The following is a 16,975-nucleotide window of genomic DNA, read 5'->3' as shown; positions in this document are numbered from 1 at the left end:
CTGGGGCAGGTTCCACAGGGGGGGGGGATGCACTGGGACATCTGATCTCAGTGATCATGGGCAGGAGGAGGAGTTACACTAAGACCAGACCATGTCATTACCGAGGAGGCAGGATTAATCATTGTTTGAAGACTATCCCTGCCTCTGGGTCTGGTCTTGACCGGATGGATACTGGAATCAACAAGGGAAACCCACATGACCTGAAGGTGTTGCTGGGCAGTTTAAAGCAGTATCAGAACGCTATTAAAATCAGTTAAAATTATTTACATTCTTTATACAGAAAAAATGCAAGCAGGATGAAAAAAGTATCCTGGCAACACACTTCCCCCTGCCCAAAATCCAACATGAGACGGAGTCCTGCAGGCCTATATAGCAGGGCTTAGCAAAAAGCGACCAGGTGCCTTGATTTATTTAAGAAACATTCTCGTTTTCTGCTGCCATATCCTTCCTTTCTTCCATCATGAAACTCAAGGTGGTATACGTGTGGCCTCCTCCCAAGACCCAGGACTGCTTAGCCTAGGCAGCAATATGTCCTACAAGCCAGCATCATTCAATCTTGGGTCCCTAGATGTTGTTGGACTACAACTCCGATCATCCCCGGCACTCTTAGCCAACAAGGACCCAACTCTGATGAACTCGGTCTTAGGCCGGAACCTGCAAGTAAGTGTGGGAACCTCTGGCCCTCCAGATGTTGCTGAATTACAACCCCCATTGGGCTCAGCAATCGTCATCTATCTCTGTGGATGAAGGAAGGGGGATGCTGGCATTGAGAAGTTGAAGGCAAGGTACTCTCTCTATCTCCAGTGATAAGCACTGAGTGCTTCTGATCCAAAACATTACCCTTTTCCAGCACACTCCATTGCTTTCCATCCCTCTCCAGTTTTTCATTCCTGCTGTCCACCAGCCCCTACCCCCACAGCCATTTTTCTGTATCCACTGAGCATGTCCAGTTCTCATTGCGTGGCTTTGGCTATCTTTTCCCCCCACCTAAAAATTTATTGGACATACGTAACCAATGGAGCTGCCTCAAGGTTACTGGTACCTCCCTCTCTTCCTTGGAGGAATGGTTCGATTTTCGTCACATAAAGGCTGGCAGCTAGGAAATTGAATTGGCAATTTGTATACGGGTTTTCCTCAGACAGGGTGGGGTCACAAAGAGAGGGTGGCTCTCGCCTTCATGTCCTGATTGTGAGTTTTGCAGAAATGCCTGGATGGCTGCTGTCGGAGCCAGAAAACTGATGGATGTCAGGCTGACCCTGCATTCTTATCCCTTGCCCCAGGCTCTCCCCACAGTGATGGGAGGTGGGCCAGGAAATAAACATTACATAAGAAAAGCAAATCATGGACTGAGAACATTAAGTTTTGTAAAGTTAAATATTTTATATTATTTTCTTTTTTTCTACCTGTTAAGAGATTGTACATAATGTTTGTATAGACATGCATTTTTTTTAATCAATGAAGAATATTAATTTTAAAAAAGGTTGCCATTAACTTAATCTTCATTAGATCTGCTTTTTACACAAGCATGTGCCACTTGCACTGCCCATCTTCCAAATCAGAGTAGCAAGCACACGTATCCTGTAGTCGCGGTTGGCTCTTCCTTTTCGACTTCGTTAAGACTCCCCCCCCCCCACGAAACAACAGCTTACTTTTAAGCACCCCGACCATCCCTTCACCATTGCTCTCAAGGCACATGTGAGATACACGTGCTTCGCTCTAAGGCCTTGTGGCGATCACAGGGCCCCCAGACGTATGACGGTCTATTGACGGTTTGCAGGGCATCAGTTGAAGAAGGAGCAAAAAGGGTTTTCTTGTGTGTGTGTGTTTCTTTGTGGCTGATTAGCTGTTTTCCCTGTGTAAAGGTCAGAGGGGGCAGGGTTTCTGTTGAGGCAGGGGATTAGCTGTGGGAGGAGCTTATCAGAGTTTGCAGGGCATCAGTTGAAGAAGGAGCAAAAAGGGTTTTCTTGTGTGTGTGTGTTTCTTTGTGGCTGATTAGCTGTTTTCCCTGTGTAAAGGTCAGAGGGGGCAGGGTTTCTGTTGAGGCAGGGGATTAGCTGTGGGAGGAGCTTATCAGAGTTTGCAGGGCAGCAGGGCAGTTAAATCCATCTTTTAGATTTAGGGGAGCTAGTCTCAAACGTTTGTTGGGGGAGATCTAGGTGTTTTTTTGTGTTATTTGTCCTTTTTATGATGGAGGACCTCTGTAGCCAACCCCAACGACACGATCTCAAGATGGAAGGGGAGGGAACAGCTGCAGTCGCCTGCGATTCCTGCGCAATGTTTGCCATCTTGCCAAAGGTTGCAGGCAGCTTTACCTGCAGCAATTGCATGTTGATTGCCCTCTTAAAAGACAAAGTCCAGCAACTGGAGGAACGTGTAGTTACGCTCCAAAGAATTAGAGAGCTGGAGCTCTTCTTGGAAGCAACAGAGCACACCGTCTCCACCAAGGAGGAGACAGGGGACTCCCCTGAGAAGGAGTCTAGTTCACCAACACAGGAGCCAGATATATGGAGAAACGTGACTCAAAGGAGGCCCAGGGTTCACTCTGATTGCTTAGAAATACACAATCGCTTTGAGGTCCTCTCCCCTAGCATGGAAGATGAAGAGCAGACTCAATTTGAGGATCTCTCCCTCATTACAGTCGATCAGGTATATGAAGACGAGCAGCAAAGTCAGTCCTCAGGGAATGTGCAGGCGACCTTGGAACGGACAGCTCACGGAAGAACCCCGACCAAACCCAAGAGGAGGCGTGTAGTGGTGATAGGGGATTCCCTACTGAGGGGAACAGAAGCAGTGATCTGTGGGCCTGACAAGATGTCTCGGGAAGTGTGCTATCTCCCCGGGGCTAAGATCCAAGATGTAACTGAACGACTGCAAGGAATCATAAAACCCACTGACAAATACCCCTTCCTCTTGGTTCATGTGGGAACCAATGACACTGCAAGCAATAGCCTCCAGAAGATCAAAAGAGACTACGAGGCTCTCGGCAGGAAATTGAAGCAACTAAATGCACAAATTGTCATCTCATCTGTCCTCCCAGTTGAACGACGTGGCCCAGGGAGAGAGGGGAAAATAGTGGAAGTGAATAGCTGGCTTCGCAAATGGTGTAAACAGGAACGGTTTGGATTCTTAGATCACGGACTGCAGTTTCTTGAAGATGGACTTCTGGCAAGTGATGGGCTGCACCTCACAACGGTTGGGAGAAATGTTTTTGCCAAAAATCTCAGAAACCTCATCAGGAGGGCTTTAAACTGACTAATGTGGGGGAGGGAGACAGTGCTCCTGAAGGTAGGAGTCTATCAATTAATGAAGATGATCATCCAAATGTCATAGACCAAATGGAGCAAACAGCACGCGGACCTAGTGGTGGGAGGAAAAAATCCTTAAATAAGAGACACGGGGGAATGATTAATGGACTTCAATGTCTGTACACTAATGCGCAAAGCATGGGAAATAAACAAGATGAGCTTGAGCTCTTGGTACAGCAAACTAAATATGACATAATAGGCATCACTGAAACCTGGTGGGATAAGTCCCACGATTGGAATGTAATAATGGGGGGATACAATCTATTTCAGAGAAACAGACCAGACAAGAAAGGAGGAGGAGTGGCGTTATATGTCAGGGATGTGTATACCTGTGAAGAGATCCACGATTTAGATCCTCAAAGCCAAAGTGAGAGCATTTGGGTCAAAATTAAGGGAGAGAAGAATAACAGAGACCTCATTGTGGGAGTTTACTATAGATCCCCAAGCCAAACGGAGGACATAGATGATGCCTTCCTGGAACAGATGGCCAAGCATGCAAAAGGAAGGGAGATAGTAGTAATGGGGGACTTCAATTACCCGGATATTTGTTGGACGTCAAACTCAGCCAAGAGCATAAGGTCAAACAGATTCCTCACTGGCCTTGCAGACAACTTCATTGTCCAGAAAGTGGGAGAAGCAACAAGAGGAACAGCCATTTTAGATCTGGTCCTAACCAATGTTGATGACCTGGTTAGTGGGGTAGAAGTGGAAGGATCATTAGGCGCGAGTGATCATGCTCTTCTGAAGTTTACTATACAGCGGAAAGGAGCAGCCAAGCATACTAGGACTCAATTTCTTGACTTTAAGAAAGCTGACTTCATAAAACTTAGGGAAGTGCTGGGTGAGATCCCATGGACAACAATACTAAAAGGAAAGGGAGTTCATGATGGCTGGGAGTTTGTTAAGAGGGAGATACTACAAGCACAACGTCAGGCAATACCAATGAGACGGAAACATGGAAGGTGCCTAAAGAAGCCAGGGTGGCTATCTAAAGAACTTTTAACTGAATTAAGATTAAAAAAGGATGTGTACAAAAAATGGAAAAGGGGGGAAACCACCAAAGAGGAATTCAAACAAATAGCCAGCACGTGTAGACACAAAGTCAGAAAAGCTAAAGCACAGAATGAACTCAGGCTTGCTAGAGAGGTTAAAAGCAACAAAAAAGACTTTTATGGGTATGTTCGTAGCAAAAGGAAGAACAAAGAAACAATGGGGTCACTCAGAGGAGAAGATGGTGAAATGCAAACAGGGGACACAGAAAGGGCTGAACTACTCAATGCCTTCTTTGCCTCAGTCTTCTCCGATAAAGAAAACAATGCCCGACCTGAAGAATTTGGAGCAAATGATTCAGCAAAGGAAACACAGCCCAGAATAACTAAGGAGATAGTACAAGAATATTTGGCTAGTTTAGATGTATTCAAGTCTCCAGGGCCAGATGAACTGCATCCAAGAGTATTAAAAGAACTGGCAGATGTGATCTCAGAACCACTGGCAGTCATCTTTGAGAATTCCTGGAGAACAGGCGAAGTCCCGGCAGACTGGAGGAGGGCAAATGTTGTCCCTATTTTCAAAAAGGGGAAAAGAGAGGACCCAAATAATTACCGCCCAGTCAGTCTGACATCAATAGCAGGGAAGATTCTGGAGCAGATCATTAAGCAAACAGTCTGTGAGCACCTAGAAAGGAATGCTGTGATCACCAATAGTCAGCATGGATTTCTGAAAAATAAGTCATGTCAGACTAACCTGATCTCGTTTTTTGACAGAATTACAAGCCTGGTAGATGAAGGGAACGCAGTGGATGTAGCCTACCTTGATTTCAGCAAGGCATTTGACAAGGTGCCCCATGATATTCTTGTAAAGAAGCTGGTAAAATGCGGTCTTGACTATGCTACCACTCAGTGGATTTGTAACTGGCTGACTGACCGAACCCAAAGGGTGCTCATCAATGGTTCCTCTTCATCCTGGAGAAGAGTGACTAGTGGGGTGCCACAGGGTTCTGTCTTGGGCCCGGTCTTATTCAACATCTTTATCAACGACTTGGATGATGGACTCAAGGGCATCCTGATCAAATTTGCAGATGACAACAAACTGGGAGGGGTGGCTAACACCCCAGAGGACAGGATCACACTTCAAAACGACCTTGACAGATTAGAGAACTGGGCAAAAATAAACAAGATGAATTTTAACAGGGAGAAATGTAAAGTATTGTACTTGGGCAAAAAAAATGAGAGGCACAAATACAAGATGGGTGACACCTGGCTTGAGAGCAGTACATGTGAAAAGGATCTAGGAGTCTTGGTTGACCACAAACTTGACACGAGCCAACAGTGTGACGAGGCAGCTAAAAAAGCCAATGCAATTCTGGGCTGCATCAATAGGAGTATAGCATCTAGATCAAGGGAAGTAATAGTGCCACTGTATTCTGCTCTGGTCAGACCACACCTGGAGTACTGTGTCCAGTTCTGGGCACCACAATTTAAGAAGGACACTGACAAACTGGAATGTGTCCAGAGGAGGGCAACCAAAATGGTCAAAGGCCTGGAAACGATGCCTTATGAGGAACGGCTAAGGGAGCTGGGCATGTTTAGCCTGGAGAAGAGGAGGTTAAGGGGTGATATGATAGCCATGTTCAAATATATAAAAGGATGTCACATAGAGGAGGGAGAAAGGTTGTTTTCTGCTGCTCCAGAGAAGCGGACACGGAGCAATGGATCCAAACTACAAGAAAGAAGATTCCACCTAAACCTTAGGAAGAACTTCCTGACAGTAAGAGCTGTTCGACAGTGGAATTTGCTGCCAAGAAGTGTGGTGGAGTCTCCTACTTTGGAGGTCTTTAAGCAGAGGCTTGACAACCATATGTCAGGAGTGCTCTGATGGTGTTTCCTGCTTGGCAGGGGGTTGGACTCGATGGCCCTTGTGGTCTCTTCCAACTCTATGATTCTATGATTCTATGACCCTGTGCCACCACCGTGATTGCTTTCTTCGCTGCCACCACCCCGCTTCTGTCGGAGACACACGGAGTCCAGACAGTTGTTAACATTAACAAATAATCAAGTTTATTTTTAAATGCAGGAACAAGCGTATGGTTTCAGTTTATTTTTCTCTTGTCAGTTTCTTAATCTTAGTTCCTAACAACTCCAAACTGATTATTCCAACTATGTATCTGACTCAACCTAACAATTCCTCTCACTCTCTCACAATACAACTCAGCCAACCCACTGCCTATTCCTCCCTCTTCCTTCTCCAATTCCCAAACCTCAACTGACTTTCAAAACCTCCCACTCTAACTTTTACTCCCCCCTTGCATTCTCACTGGCCAATCACATCACACCCATTTTAACCCTTTCCTTATGACCCATCCTAGGAGGCAAACGCCACAGGCCTCCTGAATCATCTTGCACTCCAAGACAAAGGGATGCACTCCAGTTAAAAGCACGCTCGCTAATTACAGGCGCGCACTCAGGAGAAACAAGAACTAGCCTTGAAAGGAAAAAGAAGCATCCCCTCTACAGTGGTACCTCGGGTTAAGTACTTAATTCATTCCAGAGGTCCATTCTTAAACTGAAACTGTTCTTAACCTGAAACACCACTTTAGCTAATGGGCCTCCCACTGCTGCTGCACCGCATGTTCTCATCCTGAAGTAAAGTTCTTAACCTGAGGTACTATTTCTGGGTTAGCGGAGTCTGTAACCTGAGACGTATGTAACCCGAGGTACCACTGTACTTCTCTTCCCTTTTCCGCTCACACCCACCCTAGGGCCAGGCCCATGCTTTCTCCCCTAAACCAAGACCTAACCAGGGACCCAGCTGAGGAGAGCTGCACTGAGGCGCATTCGTGGGAGCCTCCCTCTGAATCTTCCCAGGAGCAGGAGGACTGTATAGATTTGGACCAGTGGTTTGCAGAGGAACATAGTTCAGAAGGCAGAAGCTGGGAAATACTGGATGCGGAACAGCTTGCAGAAGAAATGGTTGACCCTTGCCTTAATTTGTAACTCAACGCCTTGAACATCAACTAGCATTTCTTTTTTAATGCTGAGAATGCTTTTATTGTAGCTTTTTTAATTATTATTTTTATACCCCCTTGCTAACAAAGTATTTTTATACATATGAAAATCAAATCTTGGATTGAGAATAGTTTGTAAAGTAAAAAAGGGCATTAAAAAAAATTTGTTTGTCTCTGTTCTGAAATTTGGTTTTAATGTAAAGTGTGTCAATATATTTAGCTTTGTTTATAAAGCAGAAATGACCAGCTGCTCCTAGAAGCTAAAAATGAGCTCTGTATCAACAAAAGTTGTACCTACAATTATTCATAATGAAAAGTTGTAAAACACGTGATATTTTCCACCCTTAAGCTTTGGAACTACAACTCCCATCATTCTTGGCCATATGTGCTGAGTCTTATGGGCGCTGTTTCCCAACATCTGAGGTATCCCATTTCCCTGAAGCCGACAGATGCTGATCCACAAGACAAGGGCAGCCCATCATTTTGGCATTGAAGGGCAAAGGTCAAAACTCCACAGATTCATCACAGACCTTGAGCATTCCAGAGTCACAATATCCCCGTTTATCTAGCAACAACTTGCAACTTACTTTGTACATTTAGTATATGTCACCTTCATTACTTGAATATATATGTGTGTATGTGTACAAATTTAAATACAAACACCAAAACATCACACGGATCCCATGCATTTAAAATTGATATCCACCTTTATGAGTTTCTTGATGTGAAGTAAACAGGGAACCTTGAGTGGAACATTGCATACATTGATATGGCTTTCCACCTGGGTCAATTCGCTCATGAATATAAAGGTCTCCACGCCTTCCAAAGCTCTTTCCACATTTCCTACATCTGTGGTTTCCCCCCTGTATGAGTTAGCTGATGTTTCCTAAGACCTCCACTTTGACTGAAGCTCTCTCCGCACTCCATACAATTAAATGGTTTCTCCCCTGTGTGAGTTCGTTGATGTGTTCTAAGTATTCCACTTTGAATAAAGCTCTTTCCACACTCCATACATTTAAATGGTTTCTGCCCTGTGTGAGTTCGTTGATGTTTTCTAAGGTTTCCACTACAACTGAAGTTCTTTCCACATTCAATGCATTTAAATGGTTTCTCCCCTGTGTGAGTTCGCTGATGTGTTCTAAGGGCTCCACTACAACTGAAGTTCTTTCCACATTCAATGCATTTAAACGGTTTCTCCCCCGTGTGAGTTCGTTGATGTATTCTAAAGTTTCCACTACTACTAAAGCTCTTTCGACATTCAATGCATTTAAATGGTTTCTCCCCCGTGTGAGTTCGTTGATGTGTTCTAAGTTCTCCACTACAACTGAAGCTCTTTCCACATTCAATACATTCAAATGGTTTCTCCCCTGTGTGAGTTCGTTGATGTTTTCTAAGGGCTCCACTACAACTGAAGTTCTTTCCACATTCAATGCAATTAAATGGTTTCTCCCCCGTGTGAGTTCGTTGATGTATTCTAAGGTCTCCACTACGACTGAAGTTCTTTCCACATTCAATACATTCAAATAGTTTCTCCCCTGTGTGAGTTCGTTGATGTTTTCTAAGGGCTCCACTACAACTGAAGTTCTTTCCACATTCAATGCAATTAAATGGTTTCTCCCCCGTGTGAGTTCGTTGATGTCTTCTAAGGTTTCCACTAAGACTGAAGTTCTTTCCACATTCAATACATTCAAATGGTTTCTCCCCTGTGTGACTTTGTTGATGTGTTCTAAGAGCTCCAGTATGACTGAAGCTCTTTCCACATTCAATACAATTAAATGGTTTCTCCCCCGTGTGAGTTCGTTGATGTCTTCTAAGGTCTCCACTACGACTGAAGCTCTTCCCACATTCAATGCATTGAAATGGTTTCTCTCCTGTGTGAGTTCGTTGATGTGTTCTGAGGGCTGAACTATCACTGAAGCTCTTTCCACATTCAATGCATTTAAATGGTTTCTCCCCTGTGTGAGTTCGCTGATGTGTTCTAAGGGCTCCACTACAACTGAAGTTCTTTCCACATTCAATACATTCAAATGGGTTCTCCCCCGTGTGCGTTTGTTGATGTGTTCTGAGGGCTGAACTATCACTGAAGCTCTTTCCACATTCAATACAATTAAATGGTTTCTCCCCCGTGTGAGTTCGTTGATGTCTTCTAAGGTCTCCACTACGACTGAAGCTCTTTCCACATTCAATGCATTTAAATGGTTTCTCCCCCGTGTGAGTTCGTTGATGTCTTCTAAGGTTTCCACTTTCACTGAAGCTCTTTCCACACTCCATACATTCAAACGGTTTCTCCCCTGTGTGAGTTCGCTGATGTGTTCTGAGGTCTCCACTATGACTGAAGCTCTTTCCATATTCAATGCATTTAAACGGTTTCTCCCCATTGTGATTTTGTTGATGTATTCTAAGGTCTCTACTTTCACTTAAGTTCTTTTCACACTCCATGTATTTACATGGATTCTCTCCTGTGTGAGTTTGTTGGTCTAAAGCACATTCCACATTCCTTGCATTTAAACTGTTTCTTTGTTCTTCCCAATGAATTCACAGATGGCTCCGTAGAATTCTGACCATCGTCTTCCTCACCCGTTTGGGAGTGGGGGGAGAGAGAGAAAATACTGTTAGACTTTTAGGAAAGACAATAAATGAACCATCTTCCTCCGTCCATCCTGACCAGGTTTATAGGTTCAGCCTCTTGAGGAGCGCAGAATCCAAGGCAAGTTGTAGCTTCCTGGGAGGAAGGAAGAAGTCAAGGGAGTCTCAGAGCCCCTGCAGGGATTCTGCTGCCTCTGTAGAAGCCCCTATTGGGCATCCACTTCCCAAGAGCCTCCACCCATTTTCAAACACCTTTGGCAATTCCTTCCATCTGCCTGTCCCTTCTCCCTTCCTAAGGCTGGCATGGTATGGGCAGTAGTGGCCTTGTGGCAGTTGCCCAAAGGGCCACAATAAATGTAATAATGTGTATCTCTGTAAATCCTTGAGTGTGCTTCTAAAACAGAAGTTATGGTAGTCTGTGCTTTATAACTGATTATTTTGCAAGTTGCCGCCCCCCAATTGGGCCAGAAATACAGCTAATATGAGAATCACAAAGATACAGCTGAAAGCTGGAACATGAGTCGCCACATGGTGCATGTAACACAGGTTCCCAACATGCACACAAACACAACGTAACAGAATGCTGTGGGAATCAAAACTAAATCAGCAGAAATTGCCAGTGCTTATCGCACATGTGTATTATAAATAAAATAAGGTAATGATGAATATGAGGAACGTGAAACTCTAAAGGGACTTTTTTAAGGAGGCGGGGGACGCAAGAAAAATTTAGATTCTTTTGGCAACAATAAACGTTAAAACAAGGAACTGCTGAGCAAAACCAGAAACAGGAGCATGTGCAGAGGTTCTTGCGGAAAGGGGGCGGGGCCTTCAAAGGTCTCATAATCGACCCAAAACAACACAGAGGTCTACCTGTCAATTGTGGTCCAGCGCTTGGACATCTCTGATGTAAATGATTGGTTGAAATCGAAATGCTTTGTTTGAAATTATATAAATAACACTGCCTGAACCACTGGGCAGGGTTGCAGTTTTGTGGAACAATCCAACTGTAACCTATTGCTATGCAATAAACAATGGTGGACTCCTCTCTGTTTCGGAGTTTTATTGGTGTGAACTCAGGAGATAAGACTATATCCCATGGAACATGAGACTTACCGTATTTTTCTCTCTATAAGACGACCCCTATTTGGGGAGCCTCAAAATATTGAAAATAGGGGGATTGAGCTTCTGGGGAGGATTTTTTGGGGGGAATGCTGAAAATCACTAACCCACCAGAACGCAGCTCACAACCACTCGCGTTGCAGCTGCCTGATCGCTGCCATTAGCCCTCCAATTGCTGCTGCGGCAGCCAATAGACAGCTGCCCTTGTCGCAGCAAGCGGGAGCGTGATTGGCGGCTGCCAGTGGCAATCGGGGAGCTGATAGGTGGTTTCTGCCTGGGAAAGGCGCAGGAAAGGCATAGAGGGGAGAAATATCTTTGATCAGCAGCTTTGTTTTGCAGGCGGACTTTCCCATTAGTTTGCAAAGTTTGTTGAGCAGCACAAAGACGCTGCACGGCAAAAACGAACAGCCTACAGCCTCCCTCCCAGCTGTAGGGCGGGCAGAGTGGGGGGAGGCAAGCAGAATATGGAGGCCCTAGGGCTCGCCACTGCGAGGAGCTGCGACTGCCAGAGCAAGTACTGCATTTATTTATATATTTAATTGCTATATTCCATGTATAAGATGACCCATGTTTTTTAACTTTAAAAATTGGGTAAAAAAAACCTCGTCTTATACACCGAGAAAGACAGTAATTTGCAAAGGACTGCTCTGAATACATGGAGAAGGAAGCCCCCTGCTTGCATCTGGACCCCCTGGGAGAGGCGGTGGATCTACCCACTGCTGCCTCCTCTGTCCTCCTGCCCTGCAAACACCCTCTGCTCAGGAGAGAGGGGCCGAAAGAGCCTTCAAACCCATCTGTTTCCTCCTCCTCCGCTGCCTTTTCTTGCAGCAGCCCAGTGATAGGGGAAGGAGCCGCAGCACCTGGTTCACTTCAGATACACACAAGGTTTACTCATGTTGTGAAAGAACAAGACCTCTGCCTTCCATGCGGTGGGAGTGGGGTGGCTTAAAAGTGGGGGAGAGACCTCCCCCTCCTGTCCTTTTGGGAAACAGGAGCCTTTGCCATTAGTAAACAACTTAGATGGCAAGTTCACAAGAGAAGCACTTTGGAGCACTGCTTGCTCATACTAGGTATTCTGTGTGTGCTTCGACCTCGAGGACAACATACATATTTACACCACGTGATTTCTTTAAGAGGGCATTTCTTTAAAATCGAAGGCCATTTCTACAAAAGACTTCAATATTTGGTTGTTTTGGGTGTTTTTTATTTTGTTGGAAGCCGCCCAGAGGGGCTGGGGAAACCCAGACAATGGGCAGGGTATTTATTATTATTATTATTATTAATATTATGAGCCTGGCCAGCAATACCCAACCCTCTCCCCTTTCCCTGCAACCCCCTTCACACCAGATCCGTGCAGGAGGAAGCTTCTCTCTTTCCACAGTGCAACCCCCATACTCCACCTTCAAAGCCCCCATTAAAAACATAACTCCCTTTCCTCCTTCCTTTTCCCAAATCTGGAACTTGTGCAGGCCGCCTCTTCCCGTCCCGGGGCTTCCCATCCTGGACCTCCACCCCCTTGCAAAGCCCCTTCCCTCCTCCTCCACCACTGGTTTGCACTCACCTGAAATCCTGGCAGCAGCAGCTACCCTGGGCAGCGGGGGCAGGAATGGGAGCCCCCGCCTGGGAGGCAGGGAGGGACCCCGCTTAATTAGGAGGCTTAATTCGGAAGCAGCCGCCTCCTCTGCATCAACACAAAGCAGCTGCGCTTCCCACCCTCCCAACAGCACACTTTGCAAGCCCCGTCTTTATCTCCCATTTAACATACTTTCACCCCACACGAGAGTTATGAGGTGATACTGACAGCTCTTGCCTGTTCTGCCTTCTAAAGGAGAACTTCTCTTCTCCTCTTTGTTGCACACAGCGGCACAACTCTGTTTTTTCTCTGGGTTTTCTAGCTTTGGCTCAGATCCACTTCCATCTCAGCTTTTTATGATGGAGGACCTCTGTAGCCACCCCCAACGACACGATCTCAAGATGGAAGGGGAGGGAACAGCTGCAGTCGCCTGCGATTCCTGCGCAATGTTTGCCATCTTGCCAAAGGTTGCAGGCAGCTTTACCTGCAGCAATTGCATGTTGATTGCCCTCTTAAAAGACAAAGTCCAGCAACTGGAGGAACGTGTAGCTACGCTCCAAAGAATTGGAGAGCTGGAGCTCTTCTTGGAAGCAACAGAGCACACCGTCTCCACCAAGGAGGAGACAGGGGACTCCCCTGAGAAGGAGTCTAGTTCACCAACACAGGAGCCAGATATATGGAGAAACGTGACTCAAAGAAGTAGGAGGCCCAGAGTTCACTCTGATTGTTTAGAAATACACAATCGCTTTGAGGTCCTCTCCCCTAGCATGGAAGACGAAGAGCAGACTCCATTTGAGGATCTCTCCCTCATTACAGTCGATCAGGTATATGAAGACGAGCAGCAAAGTCAGTCCTCAGGGAATGTGCAGGCGACCTTGGAACGGACAGCTCACGGAAGAACCCCGACCAAACCCAAGAGGAGGCGTGTAGTGGTGATAGGGGATTCCCTACTGAGGGGAACAGAAGCAGTGATCTGTGGGCCTGACAAGATGTCTCGGGAAGTGTGCTGTCTCCCCGGGGCTAAGATCCAAGATGTAACTGAACGACTGCAAGGAATCATAAAACCCACTGACAAATACCCCTTCCTCTTGGTTCATGTGGGAACCAATGACACTGCAAGCAATAGCCTCCAGAAGATCAAAAGAGACTACGAGGCTCTCGGCAGGAAATTGAAGCAACTAAATGCACAAATTGTCATCTCATCTGTCCTCCCAGTTGAACGACGTGGCCCAGGGAGAGAGGGGAAAATAGTGGAAGTGAACAGCTGGCTTCGCAAATGGTGTAAGCAGGAACGGTTTGGATTCTTAGATCACGGACTGCAGTTTCTTGAAGATGGACTTCTGGCAAGTGATGGGCTGCACCTCACAACGGTTGGGAGAAATGTTTTTGCCAAAAATCTCAGAAACCTCATCAGGAGGGCTTTAAACTGACTAATGTGGGGGAGGGAGACAGTGCTCCTGAAGGTAGGAGTTTATCAATTAATGAAGATGATCATCCAAATGTCATAGACCAAATGGAGCAAACAGCACGCGGACCTAGTGGTGGGAGGAAAAAATCCTTAAATAAGAGACACGGGGGAATGATTAATGGACTTCAATGTCTGTACACTAATGCGCAAAGCATGGGAAATAAACAAGATGAGCTTGAGCTCTTGGTACAGCAAACTAAATATGACATAATAGGCATCACTGAAACCTGGTGGGATAAGTCCCATGATTGGAATGTAATAATGGGGGGATACAATCTATTTCAGAGAAACAGACCAGACAAGAAAGGAGGAGGAGTGGCGTTATATGTCAGGGATGTGTATACCTGTGAAGAGATCCAAGATTTAGATCCTCAAAGCCAAAGTGAGAGCATTTGGGTCAAAATTAAGGGAGAGAAGAATAACAGAGACCTCATTGTGGGAGTTTACTATAGACCCCCAAGCCAAACGGAGGACATAGATGATGCCTTCCTGGAACAGATGGCCAAGCATGCAAAAGGAAGGGAGATAGTAGTAATGGGGGACTTCAATTACCCGGATATTTGTTGGACGTCAAACTCAGCCAAGAGCATAAGGTCAAACAGATTCCTCACTGGCCTTGCAGACAACTTCATTGTCCAGAAAGTGGGAGAAGCAACAAGAGGAACAGCCATTTTAGATCTGGTCCTAACCAATGTTGATGACCTGGTTAGTGGGGTAGAAGTGGAAGGATCATTAGGCGCGAGTGATCATGCTCTTCTGAAGTTTACTATACAGCGGAAAGGAGCAGCCAAGCATACTAGGACTCAATTTCTTGACTTTAAGAAAGCCGACTTCATAAAACTTAGGGAAGTGCTGGGTGAGATCCCATGGACAACAATACTAAAAGGAAAGGGAGTTCATGATGGCTGGGAGTTTGTTAAGAGGGAGATACTACAAGCACAACGTCAGGCAATACCAATGAGACGGAAACATGGAAGGTGCCTAAAGAAGCCAGGGTGGCTATCTAAAGAACTTTTAACCGAATTAAGATTAAAAAAGGATGTGTACAAAAAATGGAAAAGGGGGGAAACCACCAAAGAGGAATTCAAACAAATAGCCAGCACGTGTAGACACAAAGTCAGAAAAGCTAAAGCACAGAATGAACTCAGGCTTGCTAGAGAGGTTAAAAGCAACAAAAAAGGCTTTTATGGGTATGTTCGTAGCAAAAGGAAGAACAAAGAAACAGTGGGGTCACTCAGAGGAGAAGATGGTGAAATGCAAACAGGGGACACAGAAAGGGCTGAACTCCTCAATGCCTTCTTTGCCTCAGTCTTCTCCGATAAAGAAAACAATGCCCGACCTAAAGAATTTGGAGCAAATGATTCAGCAAAGGAAACACAGCCCAGAATAACTAAGGAGATAGTACAAGAATATTTGGCTAGTTTAGATGTATTCAAGTCTCCAGGGCCAGATGAACCGCATCCAAGAGTATTAAAAGAACTGGCAGATGTGATCTCAGAACCACTGGCAGTCATCTTTGAGAATTCCTGGAGAACAGGCGAAGTCCCGGCAGACTGGAAGAGGGCAAATGTTATCCCTATTTTCAAAAAGGGGAAAAGAGAGGACCCAAATAATTACCGCCCAGTCAGTCTGACATCAATAGCAGGGAAGATTCTGGAGCAGATCATTAAGCAAACAGTCAGTGAGCACCTAGAAAGGAATGCTGTGATCACCAATAGTCAGCATGGATTTCTGAAAAATAAGTCATGTCAGACTAACCTGATCTCGTTTTTTGACAGAATTACAAGCCTGGTAGATGAAGGGAACGCAGTGGATGTAGCCTACCTTGATTTCAGCAAGGCATTTGACAAGGTGCCCCATGATATTCTTGTAAAGAAGCTGGTAAAATGCGGTCTTGACTATGCTACCACTCAGTGGATTTGTAACTGGCTGACTGACCGAACCCAAAGAGTGCTCATCAATGGTTCCTCTTCATCCTGGAGAAGAGTGACTAGTGGGGTGCCACAGGGTTCTGTCTTGGGCCCAGTCTTATTCAACATCTTTATCAACGACTTGGATGATGGACTCAAGGGTATCCTGATCAAATTTGCAGATGACACCAAACTGGGAGGGGTGGCTAACATCCCAGAGGACAGGATCACACTTCAAAACGACCTTGACAGATTAGATAACTGGGCAAAAACAAACAAGATGAATTTTAACAGGGAGAAATGTAAAGTATTGCACTTGGGCAAAAAAAATGAGAGGCACAAATACAAGATGGGTGACACCTGGCTTGAGAGCAGTACATGTGAAAAGGATCTAGGAGTCTTGGTTGACCACAAACTTGACATGAGCCAACAGTGTGACGCGGCAGCTAAAAAAGCCAATGCAATTCTGGGCTGCATCAATAGGAGTATAGCATCTAGATCAAGGGAAGTAATAGTGCCACTGTATTCTGCTCTGGTCAGACCACACCTGGAGTACTGTGTCCAGTTCTGGGCACCACAATTCAAGAAGGACACTGACAAACTGGAACGTGTCCAGAGGAGGGCAACCAAAATGGTCAAAGGCCTGGAAACGATGCCTTATGAGGAACGGCTAAGGGAGCTGGGCATGTTTAGCCTGGAGAAGAGGAGGTTAAGGGGTGATATGATAGCCATGTTCAAATATATAAAAGGATGTCACATAGAGGAGGGAGAAAGGTTGTTTTCTGCTGCTCCGGAGAAGCGGACACGGAGCAATGGATCCAAACTACAAGAAAGAAGATTCCACCTAAACCTTAGGAAGAACTTCCTGACAGTAAGAGCTGTTCGACAGTGGAATTTGCTGCCAAGGAGTGTGGTGGAGTCTCCTACTTTGGAGGTCTTTAAGCAGAGGCTTGACAACCATATGTCAGGAGTGCTCTGATGGTGTTTCCTGCTTGGCAGGGGGTTGGACTC

The 16,975-nt window shown here is 45.5% G+C and overlaps 2 long non-coding RNA genes across 2 annotated transcripts in view; one reads left to right on the top strand and one right to left on the bottom strand.

Annotated features, from left to right (window-relative positions):
• LOC309525563 overlaps positions 1-16,975 on the top strand; it is a 30,948-nt gene that overhangs the window by 455 nt on the left and 13,518 nt on the right. The gene's annotated exons all lie outside the window — the stretch shown is intronic.
• Positions 1,361-8,366, bottom strand: LOC309525464. The gene is made up of 2 exons (XR_014216313.1): positions 6,688-8,366; positions 1,361-1,723 (listed from the first exon to the last, which is right to left on the bottom strand). It is a non-coding gene; the product is annotated as an uncharacterized lncRNA (long non-coding RNA).

Source organism: Podarcis vaucheri (assembly GCF_965113315.1).
Source record: "Podarcis vaucheri genome assembly, chromosome: 2".
NCBI classification, from domain to species: Eukaryota; Metazoa; Chordata; class Lepidosauria; order Squamata; family Lacertidae; genus Podarcis; species Podarcis vaucheri.
The sequence above is the reverse complement of the archived record's forward strand: the minus strand, read 5'-3'. Positions and strand labels throughout refer to the sequence as shown.